This window comes from Cupressus sempervirens, chromosome 11 (genome assembly GCF_028749045.1).
Source record: "Cupressus sempervirens isolate cs-2001-9-10 chromosome 11, ASM2874904v1, whole genome shotgun sequence".
Taxonomy (NCBI): Eukaryota; Viridiplantae; Streptophyta; class Pinopsida; order Cupressales; family Cupressaceae; genus Cupressus; species Cupressus sempervirens.
In genome coordinates this window covers 351,485,565-351,502,153 of record NC_143128.1, presented here as the reverse complement: position 1 = coordinate 351,502,153, position 16,589 = coordinate 351,485,565, and the positions used below count along the sequence as shown (strand labels likewise).

General features: G+C 36.3%; 1 pseudogene; it reads right to left on the bottom strand.

The window, feature by feature from the left end:
- Positions 1-3,472: 3,472 nt before the first annotated feature.
- On the bottom strand, positions 3,473-5,117 carry LOC149529527 (uncharacterized; annotated as a pseudogene).
- Positions 5,118-16,589: the final 11,472 nt, after the last annotated feature.

Here is a 16,589-nt window from a genome sequence, read left to right as displayed (position 1 = left end):
CGTTAAAGTCCCTTTCACATATCTTAGTATTCTTTTAGCAGCTATCCAATGTGGGACTTTAGGTGAGCTCAAAAATCTAGAAACCACACTAACTGCAAAAGAAATATCAGGATGAGTGTGTGTTAAATATACAAGACTACCAACCAATTGCCTATATAAGGTAGGATCAACATCTTCACCTTCCATGTCCTTGCTTAATTTCAACCCCGAAGCAATTGGAGTAGATACACTTTTACAATCTATCATTTGAAACCTCTTCAATATGTTTAGGGCATACTTAGTTTGAGAAAGATAAAATCCATCATCCTTTTGCCATACTTGTATACCAAGAAAATAGTGTAGAAAACCAAGATCTGTCATCTCAAATGTATTTTGCAAGCTTAACTTTATGTTACTAATTTTATCCATGCTATGTCCTGTGATAATAAGATCATCAACATAAAGCACAATGATTATGATATCACCACTAGAAAATTCCTTCACATACAAATTTGGATCATGTGGACTATTATGGAAGCCTTGAATTTGAAAATATTCATCAATTCTAGCATACCAAGCCCTTGGAGCCTATTTGAGACCATATAAAGACTTCCTTAATTTGCAAACCAAATGTTATTTCCCTTGTATTTCAAATCCTTGTCGCTGAGTCATATAAATATCTTCATCAATTTCACCATTCAAAAATGCATTTTTAACATCCATTTGGTGTAGAGGCCACTTAAAATGAGCTGCTAATGCTATAATAACTCTGATAGTACTAATCTTTGCTACTGGGGCAAAAGTTTATGTGTAATCAATCCCTTCTTTTTATGAATACCCTTTGGCTACTAGTCTTGCCTTATGTTTTTCAATACTCCCATCTGACTTGAACTTGGTCTTATATATCCACTTATTGTTAACCACATTCTTACCTTTTGGCAACTCTACCAATTCCCAAGTGTTGTTCTTTATCAATGAATCATACTCATTTTTCATAGCTTCTTCCCTTTCATGTTTTCCGTTGGCCTCTTCATATGTTTGAGGATCATTAGTCTTCATTATGGTGGTCATCAAAGTATAATTAATTTGATGAGTCCTTTGATAAATTTCTTGAATACTCTTGGTCTTTGGAGAAGGACTAGATTCTTCATCCATGTCAAAGGATTCCTTAGAACTTTCACCAGTTTCAAAATTATTAGGATCTTCATTATTCTCAATGGCCACATGTGGAATAGGAGTGGATATTGGCATATCATCAAACCCTTCATTAAACTTGACATCCCTACTTGTAAACACATCTTCCACACTAGGATCATATAACCTATATCCTTTCCTTTGGTCATCATACCCCACAAAGATGCACTTAATGCTTTTCTTATTAAATTTCTTTTCTCTAATCTCATTTGGCACATGGGCATAGGCTTCACATCCAAACACTCTAAAATACTTAACATTAGGTTTTCTTCCACTCCAAGCTTCTTTAGGAGTAATGTTTTGCAAAACATTTGTGGGAGATCTATTCAAAACATGAGATGCGGTATTAATAGCTTCAGCCCATAGAAACAAAGGAAGATTCTTAGATTGTAGCATACAACATGCCATTTCCACTAAAGTCATATTCTTCCTTTCAGCAATACCATTTTTTTGAGGAGTATATCTATTAGTCATCTCTCTTTTGATCCCATGATGATCACAAAATGATTTGAACCTATTGTTTACATATTCTCCACCATTGTCAGTTCTAATTCTCTTGATCTTATTTCCACTTTCATTTTCCACAAGAGCTTTAAATATTTCAAATTTGTTAAACACTTCATCCTTTTGTTTCAAGAAATAAACCCAAATTTTCCTTGAAAAATCATCAATGAATGTCAAGATATACCTAGCTCCTCCCTTTGATGTTGGATTCATAGGACCACACAAATCACTATGGATAAGTTCTAGACTTCTTTTTGCTCTCCATGTAGACCTCTCAAAAGTGTTTCTATGTTGTTTACCAACCATGCATCCTTCACACACATTTGTATTTAATTTTATCCAGGGTAATCCATCAACCATATTCATCTTTGAAAGCATAGCTAAACTTTGATAATTTAAATGACCATACCTTTGATGCCATAACTCACTTAAGGATGATCTTGTAGTGATATAAGCCTTCTTAGAAACACTAGCTTGAAATTTATATAATCCATCATTTTCAATTCCTCTAGCAACTATTTTGTATCCATCATTAATATTCTTGATTAAACACTTATCTGAATAAAATTCCACCTTATATCCATGTTGAGTTATTTGACTCACTGATAGAAGATTTTTGGCCAACCTAGGTACAAAATTCACATTAGTTATTTCCAAATTTTTACCATCATTACCTTTCATTGAAATTGTACCTATTCCTTCTATGTCATGTGAATTATCATCACCAAGAAATATTTTTGCACCTTTTGTTGCTTCTAAAGAGCTAAAGATATTTTTGTTGTGAGTTAGATGTTGGCTAGCTCCCGAATCAATATACCATGCATTACTTGAATCACCTTGAGCAGCCAAAGAAGCTATCATCATATGATGATCACCCTCTTTTTGAACAAAAATTGATTGCCTTCTTTGATTAAATCTCTTTTTCCATTTCTTAAAACATTGATCACTTTTATGCCCCTCTTTTCCACACTTGAAACATTTGATAGTATTTGCTCCTTTGAGATTATTATTGTAATTTCTCCCTTCATTTTGTGGCCTTTGATAATTTTTCCTATTTTGATTATCTCTTTTTTGTGACCATTGTCTTTGATTATTTCTATATTGATTCCCTTGATTAGGTTTTTGATTTTGATATGTTCTTTCTTGATTATAATACTTGTATTTCCCTCTAGCTACAAATGCTTGACTCTTGCTAGACTCACTTGTAAACTTGTGAAGCCTTTCTTCTTCATTTAATAAAGTACCATAGACTTCTTGCAATTTTATATTTTCAAATTTGTCAGTTAATTCTAAAGTGTGAATGAAATTATTATACTCCTCTGGAAGACTTTCAATTAAAAATTCTATGATTTCATCATCTTCGTACTCAACCTTCATCATTGCAAGCTGATTTCTTAAGTTTTTCAATCTAGCAATATGATCATTCATGCTATCTCCTTCTTTCATTTTCAAATGAGTTAATTTCCTCTTAATATCCATTACTTTTAACTTACTTGTTCTTTCATACATTGTTTGTAAATTTTCCCATATTGCCTTTGTTGTTTTTAAACCTTGAACATGAGGCCTAATCCCTAGACTAATTTGCCACAAAAGTGTAGCACGTGCATTCATATCCTTTTTATTCCATTTATTAAGTTTATCTTGATCCTCAGGTTCTTCTTCTGTGACTAGTTCCCATAAATCTTTCATTTGTAAAATTAACTCCATCTCACATTTCCAATTAGCATAATTTGAACCATCCAATTTTTCACTAACCACAAGATTAGACATCTCACCAACCATAGTTAGATTTCAATCAATTACCAACACACATGCACACAATCACATAAGCATCAAGCATCTGGCAAAGACCAACCTTGATATTGGCCTTCTTAAGAACCTATCAAACAAGGACTTATAATAACTTTATCAAACTTTTCTTTTCTAAACAAAGTCACCACTTTCTATTCTTATCAATCTCTTCACAATAAATCTTCAATATCTCCACACACCTTGAGGCATATACAATTTATATCTTTCAAAGATACTCTCACTTTTCTCAAATATTTCTTTTAAAAGAAAACACCACCAATTCAATATAGAAACTATAAAGGCTTTGCAAATAACCATATAAAACAACATGCCCCTCACAAGTTTCATATCTCAAATTTTTCTTTCATGGATACCTTGTCCATCGTATACAAGTCTTTCACATATGAAAAACAAGAATACTTTAGCTGCAATACTATAGATCCGTCACCACATTCAGATAGAGAAATCTGTCACCACATTCAGACAGAGAAAATAAACTTTATTTTAGTATTGTTGCAAGTTGCAGATTTCTAACAACTCCTTGGGGCAGCTTTCTATCAACAGTTCCTTGCTCTCATCTTGCTTTGCACAGGGGAAGCCTTCTCTCATTTATCTTCTTCAAACCTTCAACTCCTTGCTTCAATAACCAACTAGCAAATGATGATTTTATATTCAACAGCTTCTGTATGGACAGTCTTCTCACAACAATCATTCTCAAACCTGCACTTACAACTCTCAACTCATGTTGCAAGAGTTCTCTCAGATTTTTACACTCAGCAGCTCTGATACCATGAACAACACAGAGTAAATTTACATAGCAGAATACTTAGGAAGTGAGCGCTGAAAACTCCAGGCCCAGAAAGTCTACTTATAACAACAAATGTAATAAATGTACAGAAATCTCTAGAAGTGGTTTTTGGTGTATTATTAATGTGAGTAGTTGGCAGTTTGAGGGATGGCCACACATGCCTCTGGAAGCATCTTGGTCGGTGCTGACCATGCCTTGCGATGTAATTAATTTACATTGACATTTACTAGTTCTAATTTATCAAGTGAGAATTGTGTTGAAATCCATGGGGGAATTTCATTACCAATCGTACTTGACACTAATTGTAGCTCAGCTAGTTGAAAGGGTGGGATCCAGGACTTGCTCATATTTAACACACAATCAGATAAATACAATGTCTTGAGCTTTGTAAGGTTGTGAAAGAAAGTTTCTCAAATCGACTGGTTTAGTGACATGCTTAGACACACTAAAGAAGATGGAAGGGATGAAGAAAATATGGTCTCATTGAAATGATTGTCAACCGCAAAAAAAGAACTGAGCAAGGACAATTGGGAAAATGCAGGAGGAATGCTTCCAGTAAGTTGATTTTCGCTAAGGTCAAGGTAATTTAAAGAAGAATGATTGGCTAAGCAGGAAGGTATGCTTCCGCCGAGTTGGTTGCCATGAAGGTCAAGGAAAAATAAATGAGGAAGACTGCCCAAACAAGGTATGCTTCCACTAAAATGGTTTTCGTGAAGGTCAAGATCAATCAAAGAAGATAGATTGTCCAGATTGGATGGTATGGTTCCACTAAGCTGGTTGGCACTAAGGTCAAGAATAGTTAATTAAGAAAGATTGCCCATGCAGGCAAGTATGCTTCCATTTTAGTAAGACCGAAGATTTGAATGAACATTTGTTCACTGCCATTTTTTGTTTAAATTTGTTGACAGCAGATTTTTATGGAGGCAGTGTTTCTCAAATTTTCCTTTGCCCTTCCTATTTTCATCGTTCATTCTTCTCGACACTTCTCTATTTCCGCTGCAGAGACATAATATGAAAAGCGCGGAAAATTTAAATTGCTATCAAGATTTAACTATGTAGCTTTTTAGTCAAACTCGTTGACTCATTTTCATGAGTAGTGGTTCACAAAACCCATCTCTCATGAGAATGAATGGAACACATAACACTCATTGGGTCTAGATGATGCTCATTGAGAATCATCTAGACCCAATGAGTGTTATGTGTTCCATTCATTCTCATGAGAGATAGTGTTATGTGAGCATCACCTAGACCCAATGAGTGTTATGTTTTCCATTCATTCTCATGAGAGATGGGTTCTCTGAACCACTACTCATGAAATTTAGTCAACAAGTTTGATTAAAAAGCTACACAGTTAAATTGTGATAGCAATATCATAAAAAAAATAGTGTTTTTGGTTGTAGCTAGAAAGTTAGAAATTGAAGACATGCACAGTGGATTTCTAAAAACAAAGTTTACAAAACTTTAGTTAGCTTTGACACTTCCATTTTTTTAATTCTTAGTCTTTGTTACATTTGGTTGTCCTTTAGTTAGTCTGTACATTTTTGACTTGCTGCTTCTAATAGTTGTGATGAAGTATCTGATATTTTTGTATATGTACGCAACATCTTGAATTGAATAACACAAAAAGACTTGTGCAATTTTATTCTGTATTCTCTCTTTTGTTCACATAACATGTATAAAGCCTTTTAAATTTCTTTGATTTTTGAGCTATTGTTGAGTAAAATTATGTAAGTATCTTCTTCAATCTTTTATTTGATATCAAAGCCAATTTTCTCTACCTCCAATCCCAAATTAGCCTTCTATTGATGATTTTGTATCCCTTCTGAGAAAATAAAGATCAAGAAGCTTAATTTAGATATAGCCTCTCATGAAGTTTCAATTGTTCAACCCATCATGGTAATGAATTCTTATGTGGAATGTACATGAGAAAATGTGTATTCATAAGACTTTAGAATGAAGCACTCAAAATGATAGTAAATCTAATGATAAAGAAACTTAATAACAACTATCAAATAAACCTTTCAAGAACGTCTCATCTGTCCCTAACTAAAATAGCTAAAATTGCTCTCGAACTCGTAGAATGGGAATCAAGTTATGATGAAGATCTAACAATAATGCTTGAAGATTTCAAAAAGCTACATGAAAGCAGCTCTAGAATTGCCTAAAGTTATGATGCTTAAATGAATGCTCTTATATGTCATAGATGGTTCTTCTCCAACTATGCATGCAATGCGATCTGAATCATTTTATTCAGGGGAGAACTCCAAGCTGAAAAAAGTTGATGGTTGTTTTCCACGTAGCCATGATCGCCCTGTTCTGGTTATTCCTCCAATGGCTGTAATGGAGGATATTGATTATTGGACCAAGCATGCTTTGATATGCAAATTTCTTGGAATTCGGATTTCCCTATCCGCTCTTGAGGCATGGATCCACCGCTCATGGTAGGTGGAAGGCGATATGGAGATTATGTTGGTGGGGAATAGTTATTTTTTTGTTGTATTCTCTTGCATGTCTGATCGGGATCGTGTTTTTGAAGGAGGCCCTTATTTCTACAACCATGTGGGGTTATTTTTCAAACCTTGGCATTCAGGTTTTAATTTTGCTGAGGATCTCCCTTCAATAGTGCTAGTTTGGGTTCACTTGCCTCGTCTTCCCTTGGAATTTTGGCGTGAAGAGATCCTTCGACAAATTGCTGCTTTGTTGGGGAAGCCAGCTGCGATCGCACATCAATCCCTCGATAAAAAGGTTATTTCTTATGCTAGAATTTGTGTTGAAATTAATTTGAATAACCCATTCCTAGATTCTTTGGAAATTTGTATGGGGGATTTTTCTTGGGTGCAGCAGTTAGATTATGGATCTCTCCCTTTCCGTTGCCGAATTTGTCATGAGTATGGTCATTTACAGCGTCAGTGCCCTGTAACTCAAGTTTCAAAGGAGTGGATGGTTCTACAGCTGGCAATACTGGTGGTTTGGCAGATACTACAGGGAAAGGACAATCTCAAATGGCTAATACTACCAAGGGGATGAATCCGCAAGATGCTACAGGTAAGGGTAAGGCTCAAATGTAGGATAAGGATGGATTTACCCCTGTTCACCCTCGAGCTAAGGGATGTGGTCAAAAGAGGCCTTTGAAAGAAAGATTATCTGATTCAGGTTTTAACCGCTTTGAGGTGCTGGATAGTATGGCTCTAGAGGAGGGTATTCCTCCTCCTATCTCTTCTGATCTAGTTTGCCCAAATGAGAGATCTGTTCCTAATGATGCTTTTGGGGCATCCCAAGTTGTAGTATATCAGAACTGTGAGGTCCCTGTATCTCTTGTGACAGTGGCTCTGGTGACTCCTGTAGTGTTGGAGGGTAATGATGTTGTTTTAGCTGACTTGGTTAAGGATGTGCTACCATCAGGTAAGGGCAAGGGTTCTCTTATCCCCTTGGGGTTGATGCCTCGACCCTTTAAGCAAGCTTCTTCTACTCCCCCTCTAAGGAGTGGGCGCAAAACAGACCAAGAGAAGATTAAACTCACAGGAGATATATTGATTAAATCTGGTTCAGTGAAACCTTTGGATTCTCATTTTCCCAATTCTACCCAATGATGATTATTCTCTCATGGAATGTAAGGGGGTTGAATAGCATCCCTAGACAAAAGGCTATTCATAACTTGGTGGTTGATCATAGCCCTGATGTTTTTTGTATCCAAGAGACTAAGCTCTCTGTGGAGTCTATGGTCCAACATGCCTCTAGTATTTGGTCTCGTGGCCAATGCTAGTGTGTTGGGGCAACAGGCAGTGTGGGTGGTTTAGCTATATTTTGGGATCCTTAAAAAATTTCTCCTCTTGGCTGGATGTCTTCTCGCTCAGCTCTCTCAATGGTAGCTTCTACTCTAGACTTAGGAGAGGTAATCATGGTTACTAATGTGTATGCACCTGTTGATCTTGTGGGAAAGGAGGAACTTTGGGAACATATTCAATATGTTAGAAATTGTCATCCTTATCATCCTTGGGTGTTAGCAGGGGACTTCAATTTAGTTTTACGTCTGGAGGAGAAGCATGGTGGTTTGGCTAGATTGGGGCCTTCTTCTGCTCTCCTTCAGCAAAATATATCTCTTTTGCATCTCTCTGATGTTAAGCCTTCTAATGGTCTCTATACTTGGAATAATCGCAGGACTGGTGTTGCTGCTATCTCAGAACGTCTGGATAGATTTCTTGTTTCTTGCTTTTGGGTTAGTGGCACCCTTACTATCTCTTCAAAAATCCTTGATTGGAGGGGTTCAGATCATTGGCCAATCAAATTTTTCACTATAGGGGCTTATGTTCCGAAGCATCCTCCTTTTAAGTTCAGTTGATGTGGCTTCGGGACTCCTCTCTTCATGATTTTATTTTCTATTGGTGGAAAGATGGTACTCCTGCATATGGTACTGCAATGTTCTCATTTTCTAAAAGGCTTCAATATGTTAAAAGGCAGCTCAAGATATGGAATAGGGAATGCTTTAGGAACCTTCACTTTATGAAGAGGCTTGCTCAAGAAGATCTTGATGTCATCACAAGGGAGATTAGAGATCGAGGTTTCTCAGAGGATCTTGGCAAGGCTGAATCCCTTGCTTCTAGAGCTCTAGAAGAATGGGAACTTCAAGAGGAAATTTTTTGGAAGCAAAAGGCTAGAGTTGATTGGCTCTAGGAAGGTGATCGTAACACTTCCTTTTTCTATAAAATAGTGCAATCTCGCCGAAATCAGAGCACTATCTCTTCTTTGGTTAATTCTCAAGGTATCCAACTAAATTCCTTGCCAGCTTTGTTCCAGGAGGCTATTTGGTACTTCTCTACCCTCTTCTCTGAGGACTCTCCTCCTGCTGATAATGAAGAAAATCTTATTTTGTCTTGTATTCCTTCCCTTATCACTCAGGAAATGAATGATTATCTCATGCATCCTATTTCTTTGGAAGAGCTGGAGGAGGTGGTCTTTGGCATGCCTAAGGGGAAGGCTCCTGGTCTTGATGGCTTTCCAATTGAATTCTTTCAGGAATTTTGGGACATCATTAATCATGATTTGTTGGAGGTGGTTAAAGAATCCTATGCTAGCAAGCAGATGCTTCGAGCTTTGAACTCTACATTCTTGACTCTTATTCCTAAGAGAGAGGGTGCTAATCAATTGGAGTTTTTTAGAACAATTGCCTTATTTAATGTGGTTTACAAAGTTATTACTAAGTTGATTGCTGAGAGATTGAAAAGGTGGCTTCCCGTTATTATCTCAGAAGAACAAGGTGGTTTTGTTGCTAGCAGACAAATTTTGGATGGGGTGGTTATTGCTACTGAGGCTATTCACTCTATGGCTACTTCAAGGGAGAGAGCCATGTTTGTTAAGCTAGATATGGCTAAGACCTACGATAGAGTTAAATGGAGCTTCCTAAGGAGTATTCTTCTTTCTTTTGGATTTAGCTCTGACTGGGTGAGTTGGAGTATGAGTTGTGTTACTTCTGCCTCTTTTTCTATTTTTATTAATGGTCAACCTTCTCAACTATTTGGTGCTTCTAGAGGCCTCCGCCAGGGTGACCCTCTCTCCACATATCTATTCATCATCATGGTTGAAGGCTTGGGTAGATTCATTAACCATCAGGTGTCCCAGAATTCTATTCAAGGTTGGCGGTGGGGTAATGGCTTACCTTCTCTTTCCCATCTTCAATTTGTTGATGATTTTGCTCTTGTTGGTCTTGCTAGGATCAAGGAAGTTGAAGCCTTTCAACATGCTTTGGACATTTATTTGGCAGCTTCAGGCCAAAAAGTTAATGAGAACAAATCTTCCATTTACTTTTTTAACACGCCTGATTCTATTCAGCACAGGATTGTTGGTATCCTACGGTTTCAGATAGGATCACTTCCTTTGACTTATCTTGGCATCCCTATTGCTATTTCTAGGCAGCCGCATCTCTTCTAGCAAAATTTGATTACCAAGCTTCAAGATAAGGTAAATCATTGGACTCATAGATGGCTTTCTACTACTGCTCGGGTTACTCTTCTTTAAGCTGTTATCCAAGCTCTTCCTACTTATCGAAGCATGGTTCACGCTGCACCTATTTACTTTCTCAAGGAGTTTGATGCTCTTTCTCGACAATTCTTTTGGAGTGGTAATTTGTACTAAATAGAGCTTGGTTAATTGGGAAACTGTTTGTAGGCCTAAAAAGGAGGGTGGTCTTGGTCTTCGATCTGCTCTATTGAGTAGTCAAGCTTTGGCTGCTAAACTTTATTGGTGATGGTGCTCTGGACAACATCAACTTTGAGCTCATATTATCACTCATAAATATTTTCATGGTGCTGATCCTTGCTCTGTTTCTCCACTTCCTCTTGAAGGTCGTGGCTCAATGGTTTGGCATACTTTGAAGACAGGTGCGATGTTGGTAAAGAGGGGTCTGTTTTGGATATGTAAAGGAGGTTCTCAGGCTTTGTTTTGGTCTGATGCTTGGGATGGATTCCCTTCCATTTTATCCATATACCCTCATCTTCAGCCTCTTTGTGATTCTTTTCTTGCCGCTGGATGGGATAAAGTGGCTCATTACAAGACTCCTTATCAATTGGAACCTATTGTTGGTTACAGATCGAAGCATTCTTCTGATTGGCCTCCTGGAGGTACAGACATGGATCGTCAGGAGCTTTCTCAAATTCTGGCCTCTAGAGAGTGTTCTTCTTTGCTTGGTCCAGATGTTTTGGCTTGGGGCGGTACCTTTTTTGGTAAATATCATGTCTCTGCTAGGTATCAGGAGATAATTAGACAATTATTTGGGGATGCTGAGGTCCCTTGGTGGAAGCAAGTTTGGAATAAAGTTTCTTGGTCCATGTGCAATTTTTTCAAGTGGCTAGTGGCTCACAACCGTTGTCTTACCTGGGATAATCTTTGTAAACGTGGATTTCAGAGCCCCTCCTATTGTGTTTTGTGTGGTAATGAAGAGGAGTCTGTCTCCCATCTATTCTTCCATTGCTCGTATTTTACTCAGATATGGCACCTTTGGTGGAGCGCTTGGGGTTGCTCTTGTCGGCATGCTTCCTCTTTGCCTGAGTTCTGGGCCTGCTTGGGTATTGCTCCCTCCAAGTCTTCTTTTCTCCATGCTGCTTGGATTGCTGGCCCATCTTTCATGCTTTGGCATATTTGGTTAGAGAGGAATCGTCGCATATTCCAAGATGTTTGGCTTGGTATTTTGCATCTTTGGTGGAAAATATCACATTCTCTTTAGGAAACTATTCTTGTGAAGTGTGAGCTTGATGGGGGTATCGATCCGGTTGATCTTGCTATTTGTAATCGCCTCAATTTTCATCTGCAGGATGGGGCTACAGCTCATAGGTTTCCTTCTATGTCCAGGCAGCTTCACCATCAGAGGAAGGGTCGGGTTAACCGGGATGGGCACTAGACTCCTCCTCCCTGTGGAGTTCTGAAAATTAACACTGATGGTTCTTCCCATGGGAATCTTGGTCCGGCAGGTATTGGCGGAGTGGCTCATTGTAGTTCTATGGATGTTAAATTTTTCTTCTCAGTTCATAAGGGTGATTATACTAACAATCTCATGGAAGCTCAGGCTATTTTATATGCTGTGGAACAGTGTTGCTTGCGGGGATGGAGTAAGATTATCTGTGAGTCTGATTCCCAGGTGGTGGTGAACATGCTTTCTTCGCAAGAGCTTGAGGATGTTAGTTGGCAGCTGGCCATTGTTGTTAAGTACATTCTTTTCTTCTCTTCCTCTTTTTAGTTCATTAGGTTCACGTATATTCCTCGTGAACGGAATAGAATTGCTGATTGTTTAGCCAAATGGGCATCTAGTCATGATCCGGGTTGGAATATTAGGGATAGGAGGCACCTGTCCTTTGAGATGGTGCAAGAATTTGATGATCTTGTTGCTCAGGATCGAGCTCCTTGTTGAGCTCTCCTTGTTGTATTCCTTTCTGTCTTAATAAATTTTTACCCCTCTTTTTGCAATTAAAAAAGTATAATATATTATAAACTATAATAATATAATATAATATAATACATTTTAAGAGGGTAAAGTTAAATTAAATTAATTATATTATAAACCATAGTTTTAAGAGGGTAAAGTTAAATTAATAAAATAATAATTTCCATGAGATATTTTGATTTAAAAATTAATATTTGAAATTCCATTTTTTAATACAAGACTCCTTCAAGTATGAGCTTCCATTTTTTAATATAAGCCTCCATGTTTGATTATAAGCCAATTTGGATATATATATATATATATATATATATAGTTTTATGAGGATAGAACTCAATTTATTCTCTTTAAAATTGATTTTCATGTCTAATATTTAAATGGGTTCAAATATTTAGATTTTTTAATGGGTTTTTTATTTCGATTGATTTTTATTATTTGTTTTAAATTTTGATTTATTTTTATTTTTCATTTCTAATAACAAATTTAGGGTGTCTACATGGACCTTGCATCTGAACCTCATAATTATCTAAAAGATGAAGGAAAAATCTTTTGGAAGAAGCCATGGAATAAGAGCACAATTTCGTCATAGCAACCAAAATATGACCTTACTTTTGATCACAAGCTTATCAAATGTAACTTGGTATATAGGATAAAGAAAGAAGTAGATGGACATGAGAAAATAAAAATAGCCATAGGCTCTTAACAAGTTCAAAGCATTAACTATGATGAGAATTTTTCTCCAATGGAAAAAATTGACTACATTTAGCCAAGGGCAGTGCAAAAGGCTTGCTGAAATGTTGAAAGTCGAAATGAAGATTGCATGCCAAATGACCCCTTATATTCCACCACTATTGCATTTGTATGATCATATAAAATAATTTTTAAAAAAAATTTGCATAATTTATTATTCTAATATTGTATTTAATATCTTTCTTTCCTTTTTAATTTAAGAAAAGTTGTTGCAAATTAATTATTTGTTTGTAGTTATAGAAATATTTTATAGAAAGCGGAAGTTTCGAGTTGGTTTGTGTGATTTGACAAATCATCAATTAAAATGATTTTCTAGAACACAAGTGCATGTAAAAAGCTCTTCTTTCCAAGTAAGCTAGGTGGATTTGTAGAAACCAAAGATAAAGGGTTTTTCTTTTCTCTCTTTTCTCTCTTCTCTGGGGATCCTACGCTTAGAAGTGTCCTATTCAACCTAGAAAATGGTTCACCCAGTGGAGATATAGATTGGAAAAATAAAATTCCAGGTGATTACTGATGCCCGTCTGGTGGAAATGGACAGCAAGAAGCATCTAAGGTTGCACAGCCACAGTGTTGCTTACAAAGGTCTGCCTAAAGTGTAGAGGAGAGAAACCACAGAGCTACTTCCACAGCACGCAAACATCTTTTACTGACAATAGGAAGCACATAATGACCTCCACGGACACTTTCCCTTTGCCATTAAACCTTTGGGAGAAATTCTTGAGATATTTTCATGCAGGAGAAAGAAAAGGGGGTTTCCAGAAAACAAGTCACCATGCCAACCAACCTCGTCTTCGATGTCTCATTCACTAGCATGTATGATATGGTCCTGTGGAATTAATCTCAAGTACAACACCACTTGTATCCGCCCTAGTCTTATCTAGGGATTTATGCGCAAATTTTCAAACTAATGGAGTAAATTTTTTGACCTGAATCCTTCCAACCCACTTTTTTGGTGATTGAATCCCATTTGAAAATTGCTTCAATAGGAAGTGAGAAGAAGACAATTCAATTAATGGCAGAAGTATATTGCATCGAGGGGCTTTAGATATTTAAGGAGGTGTCGAAGATTTAAACACCATGGATTACTGCCATTATCCTTTAGGTGGCCACTAGTTGTGTATTGGCAAGGAGGGCTACAAATGAAGCCTTAATACAGTCAGTATATTCATCTAATTTTGTTAGGCCCAGTATATGGTACTCCTCAACAATAAAAAGCCTGTTGAATTATCGCATAGGTCAATTGCTACAGCATGGCAGAGCCTCCATCCTATGGTTGAGCAAGTTATTTTGGAGCACAATGAAAACAAATCACATGATAGTGTGGACTGTTTGCTTGGTTTGAGGTCAACTAAGCTGGGGGAGAAGGCTCGTGTTGTAGTGTTGGGTTTGCTATCGTTTGATGAAAAGACTAAATACAAAACTGTATGATGTTGTTTAGAAGAAGAGGAACAATTAGAGTTAGTAGACGGTCTTTGGATTCATAAACACAAGGAAACTATGGCCAAGTTATTTCTTTGTTAAGGTTAGGGTTTGGAAATTTGAGATTTAATTATGAAGAAAAGATTTAGATATGGGCTTTTTTTATCATCTATTGCATCCCATTTTGAGAGCAACATTAATATTGTGTAGGATGAAACTTTTTAGCAAGCAATATTTTTTCATTGTAAACTTAACTAAAGCTAGGAATTAAGTTGTTATTTAGACTTAGGTGCCTTATTTATTCTTATTTTGATTAGTTTCTTCCTTTTATTCAGCTTATTTGTACCCTGTATGTAATCGAAAGTTGCTTTTGTGGTCTTCTTTAAAAATTAAATTAAGTAGCAGTAAATTTGAACTAGTAATTGGGTATGTGCAAGATCATGGTGTGCCAAAAAGTGGCGATGTAAAAAAAATAGAGTTTAAAGATGTCTAAAAGTGCTTCAAAATCCGCTTTGACTTTTTTTCACCTATCTAGGTACCAAACCTGGAAAGTAAGGCCCAAGCCTTATCGAATATCTAATTTAATATTGAATATCTGATACTGGCGGCAAAAAAATAGGAAGAAAAAATGAATTTGTGAGTTATATGACTAATTTCAGTTATGAAATATGTAAAGATATAATATATAATCTGTAAATATAATATATATTATTATATTATATTATTATTATTTTTATTAAATATAATAACGTAATATTATATATATATATATATGTTATTAATTATTATTATTATTATTATCATCATCTATAAATTACAATCTATAATATATTATTATTATTATGACCTATGTTATTAATATATAATAATATATTATGTTATTATTATAATAATCTATAAATATAATATATATATTAATACATACATACATATATATATATATATATATATATATATATATATATATATATATATATTAATACATACATATATATATATATATATATATTAATACATACATATATATATATTTATTAATACATATATATATATATATATGATTATTACACTATATTATTATTATTTTTACTATATTATTATATTTTTACTATGTTATTTCTATTACAATCGTTTATGTGCGTCGAAAGGAGTCACAGGATGACCTATGACCCCTTTCAACACATTCTATGACAACATATGTCCCTAGGGATCCTAGGACCCCTAGGGACAAATTAGAATCATTTATATGGGTTGAAGGGGGTCACAGGACGACCTTTGACCCCTATCGACAGATTTCATGATGACATATGTCTCTAGGGGTCCTAAGACCTCTAGGGACATATTATAATCATTTATATGGGTCGAAGGGGGCAATAGAATGACCTATCACCCCTTTTGACACATTCCATGATGACATATGTCCCTAGGGGTCCTAGAACCCCTAGGGACATATTAGAATCATTTATATGGGTCGAAGGGTGTCGTAGGATGACCTATGACCCCTTTTGACACATAACATGACGACATATGTACCTAGGGGTTCTAGGACCCCTAGGGACATATTAGAATCATTTATATGGGTTGAAAGGGGTCAAAGGATGACCTATGACCCCTTTCGACACATTCCATGATGATATATGTCTCTAGAGGTCCTAGGACCCATAGGGACATATTACAATCATTTATATGGGTCGAAGGGGGTCATAGGATGACCTCTGACCCCTTTTCGACACATAAAATGATGACATATGTATCTAGGGGTCCTGGGACCCCTAGGGACATATTATAATTATTTATATGAGTCAAACGGGGTGATAAGATGACCTATGACCACTTTTGACACATTCCATGATGACATATGTCTCTAGCAGTCCTATCTTATGACCCCTTTCGACACATTCCATGATGACATATGTCTCTAGGGGTCTTAGGACCCGTAGGGACATATTACAATCATTTATGAGTCAACGGGGGTCATAGGATGACTTACAACCCCTTTCAACACATTCCATGATGACATATGTCCCTAGGGGTCCTAGGACCCCTAGGGACATATTAGAATCGTTTATATGGGTCGAAGAGAGTCATAGGATGACCTATGACCCCTTTTGACACATTCTATGATGACATATGTCCATAGGGGTCCTAAGACCCCTAAGAACATATTAGAATCGTTTATATAGGTCAAATGGGGTCATAGGATGACCTATGAACCCT